This window comes from Mus musculus, chromosome 18 (assembly GCF_000001635.26).
Source record: "Mus musculus strain C57BL/6J chromosome 18, GRCm38.p6 C57BL/6J".
Lineage (NCBI taxonomy): Eukaryota > Metazoa > Chordata > Mammalia > Rodentia > Muridae > Mus > Mus musculus.
This window is the reverse complement of record NC_000084.6, coordinates 45,919,870-45,941,525: the sequence shown is the minus strand read 5'-3', so window position 1 is coordinate 45,941,525 and position 21,656 is coordinate 45,919,870. Positions and strand designations below refer to the sequence as shown.

At 40.4% G+C, this 21,656-nt stretch overlaps 1 long non-coding RNA gene and 1 other non-coding gene across 2 annotated transcripts in view; one reads left to right on the top strand and one right to left on the bottom strand.

Annotated features, from left to right (window-relative positions):
* The window catches only part of A330093E20Rik (RIKEN cDNA A330093E20 gene), a 361,774-nt gene that overhangs the window by 103,735 nt on the left and 236,383 nt on the right, over nucleotides 1–21,656 (top strand). The gene's annotated exons all lie outside the window — the stretch shown is intronic.
* Gm26262 lies at nucleotides 393–519 on the bottom strand. Its single transcript, XR_003952696.1, has one exon. It is a non-coding gene; the product is annotated as a small nucleolar RNA SNORA17 (small nucleolar RNA).

Below are 21,656 nucleotides of genomic sequence, written 5' to 3'. Positions count from 1 at the left end.
GTGCCTGGGGTGGGTCTCTGAGGGTCTGGGTCCATCTCAGGAGTGGTCTCAGCAGTGCTTTGCCCTGCCCATGTATTATGGCTCTGGGCAGGGGTCGTCTGAGCTATGGTCTGCTCCTCTCCAGGCCTATGTTGCACCCAACTGGTGGTCATCTCAGGCTAGCTCCCTGTCCAGGCCACCTGGCAGCAGTCTGGTGGTCCGCTCAGACTTGTTCCTCACTTGGCCCACCTGTGTGCTCTCATATGAGGGTCATCTGTCTCAGGCTCACTCTTACCTGGGGACATCAGTCCCAGGCAGGGTGCTCCTAGTCTCTGGCTTTCTCCCAGTGTTGGCAACTTCATGGCCTGCGTGGTGCTGGATTGGAGGTTGTCTCAGGCTCGCTTTTTTCAGGGACTGATAGGCTACTGATCACTCAGATGTCCCTAGGTCAGAACACAGAGCATAGACATAGCTTCTCTCCTCATTTGACACCTACTTTCAAACATGTGACACAATGGTCGCAATGCCTCTAGGGGCAGTTAATTTTCCACTTTTTAAAAAACCTTTGTGATGTAATTTTCAGTTCACTTATCTAATACAGGCATGTCTTGGGCATGGCCCTGGGTTTCTCCCATGCTTTCATGCTGTCTAAGCTCATTTTCACTTTGTGGTGTTTTCCTCCCATCTCTCTAGCCACCAGTAACTATAGAAAAATCATTTCTAGAGCCATAGTCTCTCAAATGGATGTGTGGGGAGCAGGGCAGGGGTGACTCTTTCAACTGTGTTTGCTTTATTTTCCTTTCTTTCTTTTTTGTTTGTGTTGAAAGACTAAGCTTGTTGATGGGTAGAAGTGATGTCATCCATTATAAACTTATGGAGGTTCTAGTAGCCATTCAAAATGCTGAAAACACACAGATGAAGAGACTGGTAGAAGCAGCTGGCTCTTCCCAGCGCATCCATCCTAGCATGAGGTATAATGCTTCCTATTGATTCCCTCTGCCAGACCTCAAAGTCTTATGTGGAAAGTTCAATCTCTCCCCTTTTCAGATCTTAGCCATTTAGCACTGTGAGCACAACCTGGATACAACTCATGGGCTTTGGATCTCTTTGTTTAATAACCCTCCTTCCATTGCCCGATTGGCATGTGAAATCCTGCTGTAGACTATGGAGTGCTGTGCTGGCCTATCAGGTACAGCTTTTAAGTTGCACCCCAAAGAACACCCATTTGTTTGGCATAGGTAGTGTAGAGGTTGAGTTTGGAGATTGTGTCAGAATTCACTGATCTTAAGGGATATTTGTTGGCCTAGTTCATGCCTGAGTTTAAAGCAGATTTTAATGAAAACATCTGATTTAAATAGAATAACTAGAATGATCTCTTATTGTTTTCTTTTTTCTCATTTGTTTTTGTGTTTACAGTTTTCTATTCTATAAAGTAGGTGGCATGGTTCTATAAAGTAGGTGGCATGGTGTTTTGGTATGCATATATTGTTTAGTATGCATACAACTCCTACATCAAACTAAGTAATATATCTGTTAGCTCACACAGCTACTTTTTTTGGGGGGGGAGTGATAACACTTAAAAACTACTTTGTTATCAGGTTTCTAGTTCACAAGATGACATAACTAACTATTTTTATTATATGTGTATGATTGCTTTACCTGCATGTGCAGATGTGTGTGCACCTTGTGCAGCACGGCTAGAAGAATCTAGAAAAAGATGCCATCGCTCTGGAGCTGGGGTTAGAGATGGTTATGGACCATCATGTGGGTGCTGGACATTGAATCTGCGCCATCTAGAAGAAGCATCTGCCATTCTTTTTAAAAAAGTTTAATTAATTAATTCACTTTATGACCCAATATAGCCCTTCTTCTCCTCCCAGTACCCCTAATATAAGTCACCCCCGTTCCCCTTACCCCTTTGTGTCAACACCACACGCTCCCATGCCACCCCTGACCCCTCCACACCCCGACTCTGCACATCAAGTTACTGAAGGACTAGGCACATCTTCTCCCACTGAGGCCAGACAAGGCTGTCCATTTAGGAATGAGGGATGCACAGGTAGGCAGTTAGGCAACAGGTTCAGGGATAGTCCCTGCTCCATGGGACCTGCATGAAGACAAACCTGCTCATTTGCTACATATGTGTGGGGGTTGGCAATTCAGTCTCTGGGAGCCCCAAAGGGGTCCAGGTTAGTTGATTCTGTTGGTCTTTCTGTAGAGTCCCTTTCCTCTTTGGGTCACTCAATCTTTCTTCCAACTCTTCTGTAAAATTCCCTGAGCTCTGTCTTCTGTTTTGGTTTGAGTGTTGCATCTCTTTCTATTGGCTGCGAAGTGAAACCTCTCAGAGGACAGTTATGCTAGGTTCCTATCTCCAAGAATAATGGAGCATCATTAGTAGTGTCGGGGACTGGTTCTTGCCCATGGGATGGGTCTCAATTTGGGGCAGTCATTGGCTGGTTGTCTTAGTCAGAGTTTCTATTCCTCTACAAATATCATGACCAAGAAGCAAGTTGGGGAGGAAAGGGTTTATTCAGCGTACACTTCCATGTTGCTGTTGATCACCAAAGGAAGTCAGGACTGGAACTCAAGCAGGTCAGGAAGCAGGAGCTGATGCAGAGGCCATAGAGGGATGTTTCTTACTGGATTGCTTCCCCTGGCTTGCTCAGCCTGCTCTCTTATAGAACCCAAGACTACCAGCACAGGGATGGCACCAACCACAAGGGGCCCTCCCCCATTGATCACTAATTAAGAAAATGCCCCACAGCTTTATCTCATGGAGGCATTTCCCCAACTGAAGCTCCTTTCTCTGTGATAATTCCAGCCTGTGTCAAGTTGACACACAGAACCAGCCAGTGCACTGGTCATTCCCTTAGACCCTGCTATGTCTTTGTCCCTGTACATCTTGTAGGCAGGACACTTTTTGGGTTGAAGGCTTTGTGGATGGCCACTCTCAGGATCCATATCCTTCACTGCTAGGAATCTCAGTTAGACTCACCCCCATAGATCCTCTCGGGCCTCTCTCCATCCCAGGTCTCTGGCACATCCTAGAGATTGTCCCCACCCCACAGCTAATCTCCCTTCTCTGTCCCCTGCTCTCCCTAGATATAATACCTCTCCCTCTCCTGATCCTTCTCCTGCTCAGTTCCCTCCTTCCATAGACCTCTGAGGTCTATTTTGTTTTCCCTTCTGAAAAAGATTCAACCATCCTCCCTTATGCTCTCCTTGTTATTTGGCTTCTTTGAGTCTGTTGATTGGTTGATGGTTATCCTATATTTTATGGCTAATATTCACTTATCAGTGAGTATATACCATGCATGGATCAAAGACCTCAATATAAAACCAGACATACTTAGTATTAAAGAACAGAAAGTGGGGAATAGCCTCAAACTCTTTGACACAGGAGACAACTTCCTGAACAGAACACCAGTGGCATGCATGTCCTTTTGGGTCTGGGTTACCTCACTCAGGATGATATTTCCTAGTTCCATAAATTTGCCTGTGGTATTCATGATGTCATTGTTTTTAATGACTGAGTAATATTCCATTGTGTAGAGATATCACTTTTCTATATCTATTCTGCAGTTGAGAGACATCTAGGTGGTTTCCAGTTCCTGACTATTAGGAATAAAGCTGCTATGAGCATAGTTGAGCAAGTGTCCATGTGATATGGTGGAGCATCTTATATGCCCAGGAGTGGTCTTGAGAGCTAGAACTATTCCCAATATTCTGAGAAACTGACAAACTGATTTCCTGAGTGCTTGTACAAGTGTGCACTCCCAACAGCAGTGGAGGAGTATTCCCCTTCCTCCACAACCTTGCCAGCATGTGGTGTCCTTTGAGTTTTTAATCTTAGCCATTCTGGTGGGAGTTGTTTTGATTTGCATTCCCCTGATGACTAAGGACACTGAACATTTCTTTAAGTGCTTCTTAGCCATTCAAGATATATCTGTTGACAATTCTCTGTTTAGCTCTATATTCCATTTAAAAATTGGGTTATTTGGATTGTTGGTGTCCAACTTCTTGAGTTCCTTATATATTTTGGATATTAGCCCTCTTTCAGAGTTTAGGGAAGATCTATGAATCTATAGGCTGCCATTTTGTCCTGATGACAGTGTCCTTTGACTTACAGAAGCTTTTCATTTTCATGAGGTTCCATTCATTAATTCTTGACCTTAGGGCCTGAGCCACTGGTGTTCTGTTCAGGAAGTTGTCTCCTGTGTCAACGAGTTTGAGGCTATTCCCCACTTTCTGTTCTTTAATACTAAGTATGTCTGGTTTTATGTTGAGGTCTTTGATCCACTTGTGTTTTGTACAGAGTGATAAGTATGGATCTATTTTCATTCTTCTACATGCAGACATCCAATTAGACCAGCACCATTTGTTGAAGATGTTCTCCCTTTTCTGTTGTATGATTTTGGCATCTTTGTCAAAATTCAAGAGTCTGTAGGTGTGTGGGTTTATTTCTGGGTCTTTGATTCAATTCCATTGATCCACTTGTTTGTTTATATACCAATACATGAAGTTTTTATTACTATTGCTCTGAAGTACAGCTTGAGGTCGGGATAGTGATTCCTCCAGAAGTTCTTTTACTGCTCAGGATCATTTTAACTAATCTGTTTTGTTTTGTATCCATATAAAGTTGAGAATTGTTCTTTTAAGATCTGTAAAGAATTGTTTTGGAATTTTGATGGGGATTGCACTGAACCTGTAGATTGCTTTTGGTAAGATATAGCCAGTATTCTTAACTGCTGAGCTCTCTCTAGCTCCTTAACTCTTATTCTTGACGTTCTCTATAAACTTATTTATTACACATCTCCCTATCAGAACTAGCAGGTTCCTTAAATATGGTGGTCCTTGATACTTGTTTGTTCCCACTATCAATAGAGACCATCAAGTTTGCTAAAGAGTATACTAAGTATAAAACTGTTTATAACTATTTAAGATATAATAATTTATTTTAACTCTGTGAAATTTTGCCAGTGTTGAGTAAATTGGGAAAAGGTTATTGAACACTTCCATTAAGTTTGTGTGGAACCATAAAAGGCAGCCTGTTTTCTGATCAAGCTAGGTTTAAACCCTGCAGACCCAGCAGATAACTCTACAAGAAATGGATGGAAGTTTGCCATACTCCCAGACACTAGGCTCCTGACATGAGGCCATAGCTCCATAATTCTCTGGCCATCAGTCACTTAGGGCAATGCCCCATGCCCCTGCTATTCTGTCTGGACTCCACCCCCACAGTTATCTGGCAATACCCGGGTATGCTCCTCCCACAGTTACCTAGCAACAGCCAGGTAGGCCGGCCAAGTAAAAAAGGGGCTGCCTGCCCCCTCTTCCCTCTCTTGCTCTCTCTCTCTCTTACTCTTGCCTCTCTCTTGCTTCTTGCCCTCTTGATCCCCTTCTCTATCCCCCTCTCTCCCCATTCATTTCCCCCCTCTTTCCACATGGTCATGGCCAGCCTCTACTTCTCTACTCACTCTCTCTCTCTCTCTCTCTCTCTCTCTCTCTCTCTCTCTCTCTCCCTTTCTCTGCCTCTACTATTCTCTTAACTCCCCTTCCCAGACACTCCTTGCTGCAAAAGGTATTTAATCTCAAGCCTGCCCTGAGAACTCTCTGCCATGACAATAAATGCCTTAAAACCATGGACTGTCTCTTCTCATCAGGACCTGCCATGCTGGAGCAATGGAGCAGGTCTTCCACTAAAAAGCTGCCTGCCCAAGCAAGCCAAGGACACTCTTGTCCCTGTAGGATCCTGCTGGAGTTCTCCTTACCCCCTTTTTCCTTCAGCCCTGGGGCCAGAGATAGTCTATGGGCTCAAACTTCATTCTCAGCCCTTCTGTGGCATCCAGCATCTTTGGTGTCCACGAGCCTGAGAGCCTATTGTCCTCTGCCTCCATGCAGGCTTGGGGACCCCCACACCAATTCTGGAAGGTCTGTGGGGACCTCAGACTGAACCTCCCCACCCCCAGAGCGGGTCCTGTGGCTTCTCATAGCCCAATGCCTGTGCAGCAGCAGCAGCAGTAGCAGCATGAGGTGCACACAGTCAAACTTCCCATATCCACCTCTATGAGCATCCCTAGCCCTGTGGCGGGCTGGACGTTGGGCCATCATTTTAACCCATGAGTTTGCACTTGCTCCTTTTTTTCTTTTCCTAATTTCTTCTTGAAATCTTTTCACTACCTGAAAAGATAATTTTCAGCAAATTTAAAGAATATTTCATTTGTATCTCAAATTCAAAGTAAGACCTTAATATCTCATATATGAATTAATAGATGGGAACAAAAACCAATAGTGTGCCTGGGAGATTTTATTTCTTACCAGCAAACTAACTTCAGTGTAGCCACATAGGCTAGCGCTCCAGAACTTCCCTCTGGTAACTGTTAATGTCTAGCTCCCTACTGTACATGAAGGGGACACAGGGAATAATTTCATTTGCATTGCCTGATGTTGCCTCCAGGAATCGTCAGCTTTTTTGTACTCCAAGGAGCATTTGCTCCTTTGCGCTATATTTAAACAGGTAGTTTAGTCAACAACTAGAGATTTCAATTTGTGGTTGTGTTATGTGCATTTCTCCCTGGAAAGACTCACAGTTCAAGAATGGAAGGAGCCAGAGGACACTGTAGAGGACATGGTGGCTTGCTTGAATTTTGGAGCATCAAATCCTCTGAATGTCACTTAGTCTTTACTGTCTGTTCAGTTTCCACAGAGTAACATCGTGACTGTACCAACCTGACAGGACGAGTATGATGCCAACTATTTGAGGAATGGATGACTCAAAACTGGAATCATTCTGTGAAGATGCCTTGGTGACTCTGGTGTGCATTTGGCTTATTTAAAATGCTAGTTTCTTTGTCTGGGTTCTATACTTTTATTCTTCTATCAGAAGAGATATCAAGAACCCTAAGAAATCTTCAGGATTGTCAATCTTATGAGGGAAAGGAGAACACAATCCCCACACTGTTATTTCTCCCCCTGGTAATTCTATGGGGTATCTTATATTAGTAACTGCATCATTCAAAACTCCTTTTATCCCACAAGGAAATCTGTTAACATGCATTAATTATCAGCCATCTAACTGTGTAGGAGTTAATGACTCTGTTTAGGTAAAGTACTAAAAGGCATTAAGTCGGGACAAGGGAGGAAGGTCCTGGGTCCTGCCCTCACCTTTTCCTTGTTTTCTTTTTCTTTTTTCTTTTTCTTTTTTTTTTTTTTTTTTTTTTTTTTTTTTTTAGTGTCTGTGTTATATGGGTACTTGGATATTGCATGAGTGTAGCAATCTCTCCATTTGTCCCCAAGGGCGAAGTAGCATGTATTAGTGTTTGTATTTGTGAAATTATAAACTGCAGCTCAAACCATCAAGGGAAAGGAAGGTCAAGAGAATACACCCACATCTTTTTCTTGCTTTGTTTTTTTCAGTTCTCTGGTGTATTTGTTCTTGAAAACAAAACAAACTTGGTTTGATAAAGAAATTCTGAGCTTAGATCTGGTTTTGTGCTCTGGGGAGGAGATGGCAGTTCTCACTGGCCTCAAAGGTACTAAGAAAAGCTGACTAGTAAAGATCATGAAGCTCCAAGACAGACAACCCCTGCACCCTCTACTGCACATATACCTGGACTTTTACTTGGGTAAATATGACACAAGAGGTTGTGGTCTTTTGGTACAGACCTGAGGGCTAGAGACTGGAGGAAAGGTGACTCACAGGATAAGCTGTGGTCCAAGATGGGATTGGTAGCATATTCTGGTGTCTCTAGAACTTGTCAGTTCTCTGCCCTCAAATTTGTTATCCTGCTCCCAGTTTTCTATTATTTTAGATAGTGCTATTAAAATGAATTAAGATAGAGCAATGTATGGATTTATTCTATGTACTTTGATTGGTTTGCCTTGATACTGTCATCACTACCACCACGATCAGACTGTTTACTATAGGAATATATGTGACCTTTATTGTGTCCTGAAATGGTCCCTCTACCTCTAGCCTCTCTCTAGGCTTTTATCACGGAGGGATTACAGATTTTGTCAATTTTTTCTACATCTGTTAAGATGATTCTATGATTTCTTCCCTAAGTCCTTTTGTACAGTGAATTACATTTACTGATTTACATGTTGGATTGTCCTATATCTTGGAATAAAGCCAACTGGCTCATGATGGGTAATATTTCTGACTTTTAAAATTCATTTTTGTAAAGATTTCATTGAGAATTTTTGAATCTATGTTTGTTGTAAAGTTGGTTTACAACTTTCTCTTTTGTTGTATCTTTAGATGGTTTGGCTATCAGAGTAATAATAGCTTTGTAAAAAGAGATCAGAAGCATTCCTGTTCTACTTTTCTACTTTATGGAATAATTTGAGAAGCATTGATTTTTTAAAATTTTAATTTCTGTGGAATTCTGTATTGAATTCATTTAGAATTCTGCTATTTTTTAAGATATCCATATTTTCTCCCTCTTTCAATGTTGTTGCTTGTTATAAATCTATTTAATTTCTTTTCAAGATTTAATTTATTTTATTTTATGTATATGAGTACTTTGCTTGTATGTATGTATGTATGTATGTATGTATGTATGTATGTATTGCATAATGTGTGTGCTTGGTGCCTGCAGAGGTCAGAAGAGGGCACTGGAGATTCTAGAAATAGAGTTAAGATGGTTGTGAGCTACCATGTAGGTGCCGGGAACTGAATCTGGTTCCTCTGCAGGAGCAGGAAGCACTCTCCACCATTATGTCATCTCTCCAGCTTCCTGTTAATGTGTTTTATCTCTTTCTGTTTTAAATTTAGCAGGTCATATGCATTAGAAATTAATTCAGTTATTTTAAGTTTTCCAGTTTATTGGAGTTTAGGTTTCTGAGGTTTGTCCTCAAGACCCTCTAGACTACATTGGTTTCATGCCTTCTTTTCTATCTTTAAATATTAAGTTTGGGTCTTTTATCTGGCTCAGGATTTATTATTAGTATTGTTTACATTTTTCAAAGAACCAATTAAAGTTTTAAATGCTTTTAAAAAATGTATTGCTGTATGTATTCATAAGCATCTATACATGTGTGATGTGTTTTCATACATGCCAGCGTATACACATGGCAGTCGGAGGACAGCTTCCTGGAGTTTGTTCTTCCTTCCACCTTATGGGTTCCACAGATTGAAGTCAAGATGTCACGTTTTCCTAGCAACTGCCTTTATCTGCTGAGCTGTTTCACTAGGGCTATGTAATTGATTTCTGCCTTGAGCTTAATTGCCTCCTTCTGTGTGCTAGTTTGGAGTGCACCTGTTTTGGGTACATATATATTTAGAGTGGCACTATCTTCTTGATTGATTGTGTCCTTGATCAGTATGAAGTGTGAGGTGACCTTTGCTATCTCATCTGATCTGTGTTGGTTTGAATTCTATTCATCAGATGTCAGAAGACAGAGTTCTATTTATTTCCTAGCCTGTTCCCTAGAATTTGCTTGGAATACCTTTGCCCCTTCTCTCATTCTAAAGTGATGTCTCTCTTGGGTGGTAAAGTGTGTTTGTTGGAAATAGCAAAAAGAAAGAGCCTGTGTTTCAGTCTAATCTGATACTATCATTGGAATAGTTAAAGTCATTGGTATTTAGTTATTACTGAAATGTTTGAATTGATTGCTGCCATTTTGCTGAATTTGTAGGATTTGTTTTTTGGTTTTTTTTTGTTTTTTTTTGTTTTTGTTTTTTTAAGTATTCCTTTGCTTACCAAATGTCTTAACAGGAGTTTATTTGTTTGTTTTTCTGTAGTTTCTTGATGCTCATGGTGGTTTGAATAAGACTGGTCCTCTTAGCTTCATATGCTTGAATATGTGATTTCCAGTTGATGGAACTGTTTGGGGAGGATTAGGAGGTGTGGCCTTGTCGGAGGAAGTGTGTCACTGGGAATGGGCTTTGGAATTTCAAATGAATCACATTATTGCCAGTGTTTTCTTGGTGTAATACATACTTACAGCTTGAAATGTGAGCTCTCAGTTATTTCTGCCACCATAGCTTTCACCCCATCCTCTGAACCTCTAAACTCACTTAAGTAGTTTCTTTTATAAGTTGCCTTAGCCGTGGTGTCTCATCACAGAAAAGAAACTGAGATAATGTTGTCCATCCTTTTTTTTTTCCTCCAAAGTATTTTCTCTACTATACACTTTAGAGCTAGCTTAGTGGATATAAAATACTTTAATCTTGAAAAAAAAAAACAGAACTTTTTTTTTCTCCTTCCATGCTTAAAGATAGTTTTGCTAAGAATAGTAGTCTAGGCTGGTAGTTATGAGCTTTCAGAACTCAAAATACATCCTTCCAAGTCCTTTGGGCTTCTAGAGTTTCCATTGTAAAAGTCATAGTTTTCCTGCCAAGCAATCCCCGTTTGATGCTTCTAAGATTCTCCATTCTTTTCCCTTAATATTTAGTGCTTTGATAATAATCTGACAGACATGTAGAATTTTCTTTCTGCCTATTTGGTGTTCAGTGTCCTTCTAGTACCTTGATGGGGATATCTTTTCCTATATTTGTTTTTTCCCCATGATTTTTCTAAAAACATTTTCTGTGCCTTTGGCATAAGGTTCTTCTCATTCTTCTATGCCCATGATTCATAAATGGATTCATATACTTGAAGTTTTACAGTGCCTCCCCAGGAACATGACATTTCTGCATATAATAGAAATTTCAATACACAAAGTTTATACCTATTACTTACCTTGCTTAATTTGTGTGTGATATGAATTTCAGTAACACATATTCAATATATTTGCATCTGATCTCCAATTGACCAAGTATCATTTATTGAGGACTATCCTTTCCCCATTGAATTACCTTTGTATCTTTTTCCAAAAAAACCAATCAACCACACACATGTAGCTCTGTTTATGGAACCATTGTTTTTTTTTTTCTTTTTCCAGAATGCTATTTGTGTCTAGTAATTCCTTTATTTTTCTATCTAAGCCTTAGAATTAACTCAACAACTTCAATGAATGAAATTTCTAGGACTTTGATTGGGATTGTGATGACTTTATGAAGTAATTTGGGAAAATGAGAGTTGTTTATTCATTTACCTGAGTGTGAGTGTGCTATTTGTTTGTGATATATCTATCTATCTATCTATCTATCTATCTATCTATCTATCTATCTATCTATATGTCACAATATTTATATATATGTATATATATATTCACAATATTTATATATGTGTATATATATCACAATATTTATATATGTGTATATATATATATCTCACAATATATATATATGTGTGTATATATATCACAATATTTATATATGCGTGTATAATATGTATATATGTATATTTAAATTTATATTTATTTATTTATTCTTTTTGAGTGTTTTTTTTTAAAGATTTATTTATTTCATTTATATGAGTACACTGTAGCTGTTGTGAGCCACCATGTGGTTGCTGGGAATTGAACTCAGGGCCTCCTGAAAAATAAGCAGCCAGTGCTCTGAGCTGCTGAGCCATCTCTCCGGCCTGTGGTATATTTTAAAATCTAATAAAATGACACCTCATAGGGCACTTATATAGGAGTTATAGAGCTAAATGCATCCTCCATGGGGGCTCATCCAGTGCTAACAGCAACACTCAACACTAGTACATATCCTCTTTTTTGTTTTGTTGGTTAGGGGCATTGTTTTACCTTTGAAACCTTGATAGCTACCAGCCCAGCTAAATTTAAGGCTAAAATTAGGACTCGTTGGGAGCTTTAAGTTCTTTCTTCTCTCCATGGCTGTGACTGTGGACTTTGTTGTCTCAGAGCCAAGTCACAATGCTTTTGGGGATAGTGATTGAGTATTGTAGGAGTTGAAAAAATTGGATTTCAAAAAAATTCAGAGCTGAATGGTAGATTGGTATCTATTATAATGACTAGTGAATATTAGCAAATTGTTATGAATAATTATATACAATAAATGGCTTGTCAAATTTGTTATTTTAAATAAAGTCATATGGTAGGACAGATGGCTACTAGAACAAACTGATCATGGAATAAGAAAGAAATTACCATAGTGATTAGATAATTATTATATCATTAATTTTCACCTTTAAATATATCATTCATGGAGAAACCATATAAGGGGCCTAAATCCATTTATCTATTTAAAAACTAATAAAAAAATCAAATATGGAATTGGTTTTTGTACTGTTTCGGTGTAGTCTATATCTCAATTTGGACCGTTTTTCCTTTAACTATAAGAAATGCATTAGCCGGGCGTTGTTGCGCACGCCTTTAATCCCAGCACTCGGGAGGCAGAGGCAGGTGGATTTCTGAGTTCAAGACCAGCCTTGTCTACAGAGTGAGTTCCAGGACAGCCAGGGCTATACAGAGAAACCCTGTATCGAAAAACCAAAAAAAAAAAAAAAAAGCATTAGTTACCCAGTTAGTTTTGGTATTGATCAAGCATTTTGGTATTTCGATAATCTGGGAGCTGGAGGCACCTAAGTTTCCATTTTCTCTCAGATACTGCTGTGTGGGCTTGGGAATATCATTCCTGTAATTCTGTGGCTCTCTTTTCCTCATGAATAGGAAGGGGCTCATGATTTTTTTGTTGAAAGTGCCTTAGGAGAAAGAGTAGATATTTGTTTAACATTTCTGCTTAATGACATTCTTTCTATCCTTGAAAGTTGCCAGAATTGTGTCCACCAGCTAAATGAGCTTGGCACACTTTTAAGAGGTAGCACCTGCATGGCATATAATGCCATGCTGTGGCCAAGGCCTCTTGGTACCATGTCTTCTGCCAAGATTAGCCACACTCAGCTATTCATCTGATTATACCACTCATGGAAACAGAACCTGGCTCTTACCTCTTCCTCTAGTGGAGTTTACATCAAAGAGGCAGATCACCCCTTAATCGGGGTACTTACTTAGAAGCTAGACCTCTGGCTCCTCCCACTTTTTTTTCTAAAATGATCATCTGCAAACATTGATATACATAAAAAAATAATAAGAGACATTTTGGGAGTCTATTGGACAAGTCTAACAGCTCAAAAAGGCCTTCTCTTGACTAGTGTTCGGGGTTCTTATTAGATGATCTTTGATCTTGAAGGAACATTGTCAGCCCAGAGATTGTTTTTTTTTTTTTTTTTAAGGTTGATTTCTTTTTTTTTTTTTTTTTTCTGTTTGAAAAGCCTTTTATTAACGTTGGTGAGATAACTCAGAGCATTAAAGGTGACAGCTGCCCAGCCTGATGACCTGAGTTCTATTCCCTGGACCACAGTGGAAGGAAGGAGAGAAGCAACCACTGGAAGCTGTTCTCTGGCCTCCATATACATGCTGTGACATCTACACACACACACACACACACACACACACACACACACACACACACACACACACACCTACTGCTACTACTAGTCCCACCAAAATAACAACAACAACAACAAGTAATAATAACAATACAAACCATGTCTAAGCCTACTCAGATGAAGCAGAAGATCGCCTAACCTCAGGAGTTTGAGACCAACCTAAGCTACACAGCAAGACTAAAGGTTGATTTCTTATGACTTTTTCAAACATCCTTAGGTTTTTTTTTTCCTCTCTTCTCCTTTTGTACTTATCTCCCACCACTTTCTGTAGAGCCCACCCCTCCTTTCCTATTTTCCCTACCAGATCATTTGTACCTGCTATTTCCCTCTCTATGGATCCCCCCATACCTCTGGTAGTAGTCCCTTTGGACTTTCCTAGCTTCTACAGTTACTCCAGAGTATAGACTCACATTAGAAGACTTTGAACTAGGAGTCCCCAATAAAAGAGAACATGCAGCCTTTGCCTTCTGGGTGTGGCTTACCTCTCAAAAAAATCATCTTTTCTTGTTCCACCCCTTTACCTGTAAAGTTCAAGATTTCATTTTTGTTAACAGTTAAATAGTATTCCATTGTGTCCATGCACCTCATTTTTGTTATCTGCTCGTATGTTTCGAAACATTTAAGTTGTTTCTATTTCCTAGCTACAGTGAACAGGGCAGCAATGAACATGGCTGAGAGAGTATCTGTGGAGTAGGTTGTCCAGTCCTCTGGGAATATGCTGAAGAGTGGTATATCTGGGCCATATGGTAAATATATTTTTACCCCTTTGAGACTTCTCCTACCCATTTCACAATTCCACCAACAGTGAATGATGGTCCAGTTTTCCCACATCCCCTCCTGTATTTATTGTGAGTTATTTATTTCATTGGTCTTTGCCATAGTGACAGTTGTCAGAATTTAATTTGCATTTACCTAATTTCTGGGGGGAATGAACAATTTTGAGAATATTTTTGAGTCACTATTTTCTTCTTTTTTTGAGAACTCTTTGATCAGATCCCAGGAATGGTTTTGAATGGGTCACGTTTTTTAAATTGTTGTTTGTTAGGTTGTTTAATTTTCTTTTGGTGTTTTGAATTCTTTATATATTCTGCAAAATATTTATATATTTATAAATCTTTTGTTAGATATATGGGTGGTAAAGATTCTCTCTTTCTGTCAGCTCCCCTCCTTACCTAGTTGATTGTTTCTTTGGCTGTATGGAAGCTTTTTAGTTTAATGAAGCGCCACTTAGCAGTTGCTGGTCTTAACTTTGGGACAAGTGCAGTCCTCTTCAGAAAGTCTTTATTGTTCTTGCCCTTGGTTAACGCCCAGAAGTAGAAGGTAAATCCTTATAGCTGAAGACACCACGTACTGCAGATACAGGGCCCAGGGGTTACTGAGCTGCAACTAACCTGAAAGCTTCCTCTCTGGGACAGACTTTCCTGGCCCGAGCAGTCACTGCAAGCTTCCAAAGGAAGGAAGCAGCCAACCGTCCTACCCATCTCTGGCACCTATTAACCAACGTGGCACAATAGTCTTAAGGGTGCAGTAGTGGCAAGCATACCTTGCTGATAATCAAGGGCCCTCAAATTGGACTTAAAACCTAAGCAATAAGAAGGAAATCATGCTTCATATTAGAAACCTAGAAACTCCACAAGGCTAGGGTAATCATAGATCTTAGAGGAGAACCCCCAGCCACTACTTTACTAAACTAGCATAATCCATAACTATACTGTAAATTTATACCCATGGGTAAGTGCAGTTCTTACCCTTCATCAAGGAGACGTCTCTTTGCAGCAGACACCTCTAACTGTGTGGCAGTTAGGCACCACTGCCCCAGTCCTCAGTTCTCTGATCACTATAATGTGGGATAGTAACCTTCCTCTTGGGTAGAAGTGCTTGGGTGGAAGCACTGGATGTGGTAACCACATTTCTCTCAAGTGGTTGATGGTGGCATTGTTTAAGATGCTGTGGAGAAACAGTTTGGTGCTATGACTCTTACATAGGTACCTTTTACTAAGTGATCATTTTAGTCAGCTCTAGAAGATCTCTAGCAGCCATTACAGGAAACTACAAGTGGTCAGAATAATACTGAGCTGTGGAGCCTGGTCCTAACTGATATATTTACAATACAACTCCTTCACCCAAGGTTCAGGAATCATTGTGGAAGATGGGTCAGAATCATGTTGAGAGACAGATGAATGGGAAGTTTTCTGTGAGATTGTATTTCCTATGAATGTCAGACACTAGCCCCACAAAGTCTCACCAACACGGTTGTCTAAACCTGACCTGAACAAGGATGACAACAGTGGATATTGCTGGAAGGGGGAAAGTTATGAGACTTTAATCCTAGACAAAGAACTCCAGTCAATTGGAGAAGACTGAGAGCAAGAGAAATAGTCTTTCCCAGAGAAGAGCATACCAGTGGGTTATTCAATACCAAGTGGCCATCTCTGAGAACATACATACAAGTAACATTATGCAGACGGAGCATGGTGTGTTTATGTACTTAGGAATATATTTGTATCTACATATACATGTATGAATATAATAACAATGATTAGTGACAAAGGAGGCCATGAATTTGAAAGAGCAAGGAGAGGTTTATGGGAAGGTTTAAAGGAAAGATGGGAAGGGGAAAATGATCTAATTATAATATGATCTCAAAACATTAAAATAATTAAAAATCCAAAAAGGCAAGAGAATTTTAATTATGTAGGATTATTTCCAAGCTATGATTATATCCATAAACCTAAAAGCAGATACCTTAAAAATATTAAGAATGTCACATCATCTTTGAAGATTAACTTATCTGACTTTTGCTTTTCTTGATACTGCCTTTGCTTTCTGAGTAAATGGTGAGGATTCTCTGGGGAGAAGGGAGGAAAAGGAAGACTACATAAAAGCAGAGCTTAAGGCATCCTTGGGCTTCCGGTAGCATTTTCTAGCTGGTAGTGAGTAGGAAAGCTTCGGCCCAGAGAAAGGAAGAGTAGCCTCTAACAAATTGCACGCTTGGCACATAGAAGTAGAGCAAGGCCACCTCCAGTTGTGTGACACTTAAGTCCCCTCCCCCAGTCCTCAGATCTCTGATCTCTATAATGTGGGGTAGTTACCTTCTTCTTGGGTAGTTGGCAGGAGCACTGGAGGTGGTGACAATACCTTCCTCTTGGGTAATTGATGGTAGCATTGTCTAAGATTCTCTGGAGAAACTTTTTAGCACATGACTCTAACATAAGTGTGTGTCCTGAGTTTGTGGTTAGAAGGGAAGATGACAGCGATGGTGGCAATGATGTTGTTGATATTACTAGGTCATTATGGAGAGTACACTTGCAGTGACTCCAGATATAGCTATAGGGTAACATGCCAGCGCACCAGGAAACTAGAATGCTGTGCCTTCCTTCTTCAGTGCCCATGATGGTGCTCATGCACATGGATGCCAACCTGCTACTTAGGGCCATAGGTCTGTAGAATCCATTCTTTCTATATTATGACTTATAGGTACCCATAAGTCATCATTTGGTTAGCTTTAACATTCTACTTTTTAGTCCGCTCTAGAAGGTTTCAAGATTATTCTCTCTCTCTCTCTCTCTCTCTCTCTCTCTCTCTCTCTCTCTCTCTCTCTCTCTCTCTCTCTGTGTGTTTTATTTTGTTTTAATGGTACTTTTACTTATTCATTGACAATTCCATACCTATGTAATGTATCTTGGCCACACTCACCCTCATCTTGCCCTTCCCACTCCTTTCAGATCCCACTCCAACAGGCTGCTCCTCCCACCTCATGGAAGTTTCTTTTACTGTGTGTGTCCTGAGTTTGTGGTAGAAGGGAAGATGACAGTGATGCTGGCGGTGATGTTGTTGATGTTACTAGGTCATTATGGAGAGTACACTTGCAGTGACTCCAGATATGCCTACAGGGTCAAAAATGAACAGAGATATTGTATACAGAGATGTATGCCTCATCGCTCCCTATTAAAGTCACGAGGAAGAGAAAATGACTTCCTCTATTTCGGAGATTGAGAACATAAACATTAGAAAGACAAGTCACTTAGAGGTGACTGTTAAACCCTCACAGAAAAGGAGCTTAGCTATTTTTGTCTTCTTCTGAACTGTAGTTCTCAAACTAAGGCTGTGATTGCTCTTGATAACTTGGAGCCAGCAAACCATCTACTTGAGGCAGGTTTCATCCATAGCCTATGGTAATGGGGTAGATAGACGTCTTAGAGTTCTATAGATATGATGAAACATTGTGACCACAGCAACTTGGAGAAGAAAGAATTTATTTGGCTTATGCTTCTCTATCACTGTTAATCACCCAAGGAAGTCAGGACAGGAACATGAATGGGGCAGGAACCTGGAAGCATGAGCCAATGCAAAAGCCATGAAACAGGTGCTGCTTACTGGCTTATTCCCCATGACTTGCTCAGCCTGCTGTCTTTTAGAACCTAGGACCTTCAGTCCAGGGATGGCTCCACCCACAATGGGCTGGTTCACACACATTGATCACTAATTAAGAGAATGCCTTACTTATGGATTTTATGGGAACATTTTCTCAGTTGAGGTTCCCTCCTTTCAGATAACTCTAGTTTGTGTGCTAAGTTGATATAACATGCCAGCACACCAGGAAACTAGAATGTCATGCCTTCCTTCTTCAGTGCCCCTGATGGTGCTCGTGCACATGGATGTCAACCTGCTACTTAGGGCCAAAGGTCTGTAGAGTCCATTCTTTCTATATTATGCCAGAAAGTTATTTTTGGGTTTTGTAGAGGTCACTTCCCAACCCATCCTTCTCTTTGAATGTTCAGATCTTAAAATCCTTATGCAGATGTCTTAGAAGTATGTGGTCAGCTTTGGGACTTCTTTTGTTATAGTTCAGTAAAGCCATTCCAGATATCTTTCTTAAAAACAAAGCTGAGTTTGTGGCCTAAGAACTAATGATAACAAGATCAGTTCTTAGGAAAAAGATCTGATCTTAAGAAATTGTGTTTTCAGTTTCTGAGCTGTCCACACCACTTGTCAGACCGCTGTCTCTAATTTTTGAGATGCTTACATGAGGCAGACCTTGATGGTAAATTCTTTAGAGGGCTCTTCTGACACCACACAAGTGTGTGTCCTCAGCATTTTTATAAACACATGCAACAAATCTCCTGATTTGCAAATGAGAAGACCAAGACTATCAGAAGACAGACTTTTTCCCACCCTATTGCTTACCAGCATCTCTAATAATCTAGCAGCAAGTCAACAGAAGTTACTGTTTTCTCAAAGGTATTGGTGGTTTCAGAAAGCACTCCCCTGGGAAAGGTTTCTAAAATGCTTTTTTGAGAAAGTAAACATATACCTTTTATTTTATGTTCACTGGGGGAGGGCTTTGGAGATACCAATAAGAGATAATGAGAAGACATATCTCTCTTTGGTACCATAAACTCCCAGATGAAGACATATGTCTACAGGGGACTAGCTCAGATATGGAAGTACACTAAATTCGACTGCTTTGTTTTTCCTTAAGTGATTCAATAGAAAATAGGCAAACTATTAGTTCATGGTAACGTTATCATAGAGGAGTCACAAGAAGGTCAATGACCCTGACTGTTTCACTCTAGTGTAGTTAACTATTAATCTTCCTTTCCTAAGGAAGGGAGGCTTTGGCTGTGATAATGGGAGGATGAGTACCAGGACATTGGCCTTTGGAAAAAGAACTTTTGACTTAAAACCTGAGAGGCTGATCAATGAGGACCAAAACAGCTATAATCATTGGCTGCTAATGACTTTTTAAGCAGTGATTCATTTAATTTTATCATGTAGGCTTTGAAATTTACTCTTTGGATTTAAAAAGTGAGACTAATTTGCCCATATTCATATAACCAACCACCAGAAAGCTAGGATTCCACTCTGGACCTCTCTGCCTCCTGAACCCCCTCTGCCCATGCATCTGTTGACTATGTGGCCCCACTGAAGAAGATCTGTGTGCTAAAGAAATGGGACTAAAGGCTGCACTGCATAAATGAAAAAGTTAAGAGCAAGTTCAGAGGAATTTGTTTCTTATATTTAACATTCCCTAGGACTGTTTTAGGTTTCTGGTCTTTGATTGGAGTTTAAATCTTTATAAAAATAGCCATGGATGAAAGAAAGCCAGTATACCCCTCAGTTAATCTTTTCAATAAAAAAACTGGTGGGATAAGTGACCCCTGAACTTTGTAGTGAAGGAAAAACAAAACAAAAAAATAAAGCAACAACAGCCTGGTCTACAGAGTGAGTTCCAGGACAGCCAGGGCTACACAGAGAAATCCTGTCTCAAAAAACCAACCCTCCCACCCCCCAAAAAAAGCAACAAACACTCAGACTGCGTTACAATTCACATCCCCGTTTCTGCTCTAGGAACTGACTAAGCAGGCATGAAAACTTGGGTATCTGTTGTGTATAAGATTTCCCTAGGTGACTTCGATGTCTAGGGTCCACACATTGGGAAGCACTGACAAATTCCACCAATTGGCAGTGTCCTCTAATTGCAGGCTTCCCAAAGCTGCTAGAAGGCAAAAGTGTATTTTGTGGCTGACTAGGCAATCTTGACATCCAGAGACAATGCCTCAGCCATAAACTGTTGAGATGTGGTGAAATGTGATATAAATTACTTCTTCAGATCTGTGGATTCCACAAGCTGCTTGCCAGAATGATGTAGGGATCTTAATTTTTTTTTGCTAAGATTTAAATAATAATCTATATGCTCAGAGTTAAATGAAATTTTATAATTTCTGAAATTTTATAATTTCCCAGCCAAAGCAGATACAAATCAAAATACTACCAAGTATCTAAAAATGTCTTCTTTAGTGTGTGGAGCTTCTATCAGGGTGTATGCAAGTGTTCATTTCACCTATGTGAGGTAACAATGGCCTGAAGAGCCTTTTCAGACTACAAGAAGGAAGGAGCACCTCTTATCATATGAGATTATTCCTATAACACTTAAGAAATCACAACCAAAAGAAGTGTTTGATGTCAGATGACCTCTCATGATCATTTTCAAAGTTCAAAGTACAATCAAAGTCTCTTTAGGTTGTAGAGAGGGTACCTGTGCAAGCTATCTGTCTATGCTGTTTGTCTATGCTTCATGGCTGAATGAGACACATCACTGGCTTAGCAATTTAGTCCTTTGGCAAAGAGCTGACCAGGGCCCAAGGGGCATGATCAGTAGGCGCTATTACTAATTTAGCACAGTGTCCTGCATTATAGTTAAAGATCAGCACCACTCAGCGGATGAGCTGAATATTAAAAACATTCGGAGGGAGGGGAGCCATGTGCAGAACTCAACAACAATTGGAGCCTTCAGTCATATTGTATTACAGGGATACAAGAAACTGGTGTAGCATTTGCAAGTAGGATGCAGTGCAATTACATGCAATTAACTAAGGACTTCTTGGGCAGCAGCCCAATGTGAGGCTATCCGGCCGAGTGGCAGATAAAGCAGAGGACAGAAGGTGGGAAGGACTAATTCTAGCTGTGATGGTGGTGGTGGTGGTGGTGGGGTCAAAGGTCAAAGCGGGTTGAAATGGATAGAGGTTAATGAGAAGTCAAAACTGGTTGGAATTATACAAGAACACCACTTTTCCCATTTCGACAGTATAGAAAACTGTATGTTTTTCCTTTTCTTGTCTGATCTTGTGACTCTCATAGATCACTCCTAAATGCTGGTCCTCTTCTTCCTAATGCCCTGAGCTGAAGTGTCCCCTCTGCGTCACAGTATCCCTCATGGTTTGCCCTCTAGTTCACTCTCCGTAACTGAGAACATGCAGGACAGAATGATTTAGGATTTAAAACCTCTGTCCTTCTCTCCTTCCTTTCATTCCTGTTTCTGTCTTGGAGGATGAGAAAAAACAGATGGCTTTTTAAAGCTTAAAGTTCTCAGAGGTACCATTTTGGTAATAACGCTTAGTTCCCCATTGCCAATGACTATTCCTGAACAGGAGCCATCCCTGAAGGTCTGTTATTTGTGTTGGCTGTTGTTTAGGATCACCCAGGTACAGAGTGGCCAGCAGACAAGCCTGGCAGTGGAAGACATTCTGGCTGGGAAGCAGCACTGAACTCTCCTCTCAGGAAAGAAACTCTCAAGCTCTGGATAATCTCTTTCTCCCTTCTCCCTTTCTTCTCCCTTCTCCCTTCTTTCTTCCTTCTCTTCTTCCCTCCCCTCCCTTCCCTTCCTTTCCCATCACCTGCCATCCCCACACACCTTGATCGGAGCTTCCCAACCTGTGACCCAGGAACCCAGGTTTAGAGGAGCCTACACTATCTCTCATTCCTAAGAGATTACCCCACCCTTTTCTTTTTCTTGGGGTGAGCGCATCTGGGTTTAACCAGTTTTTCTGGCCACCTTTATCTATTCCCTCTTCCTCCCTTCCCTCCTTTCCCCCT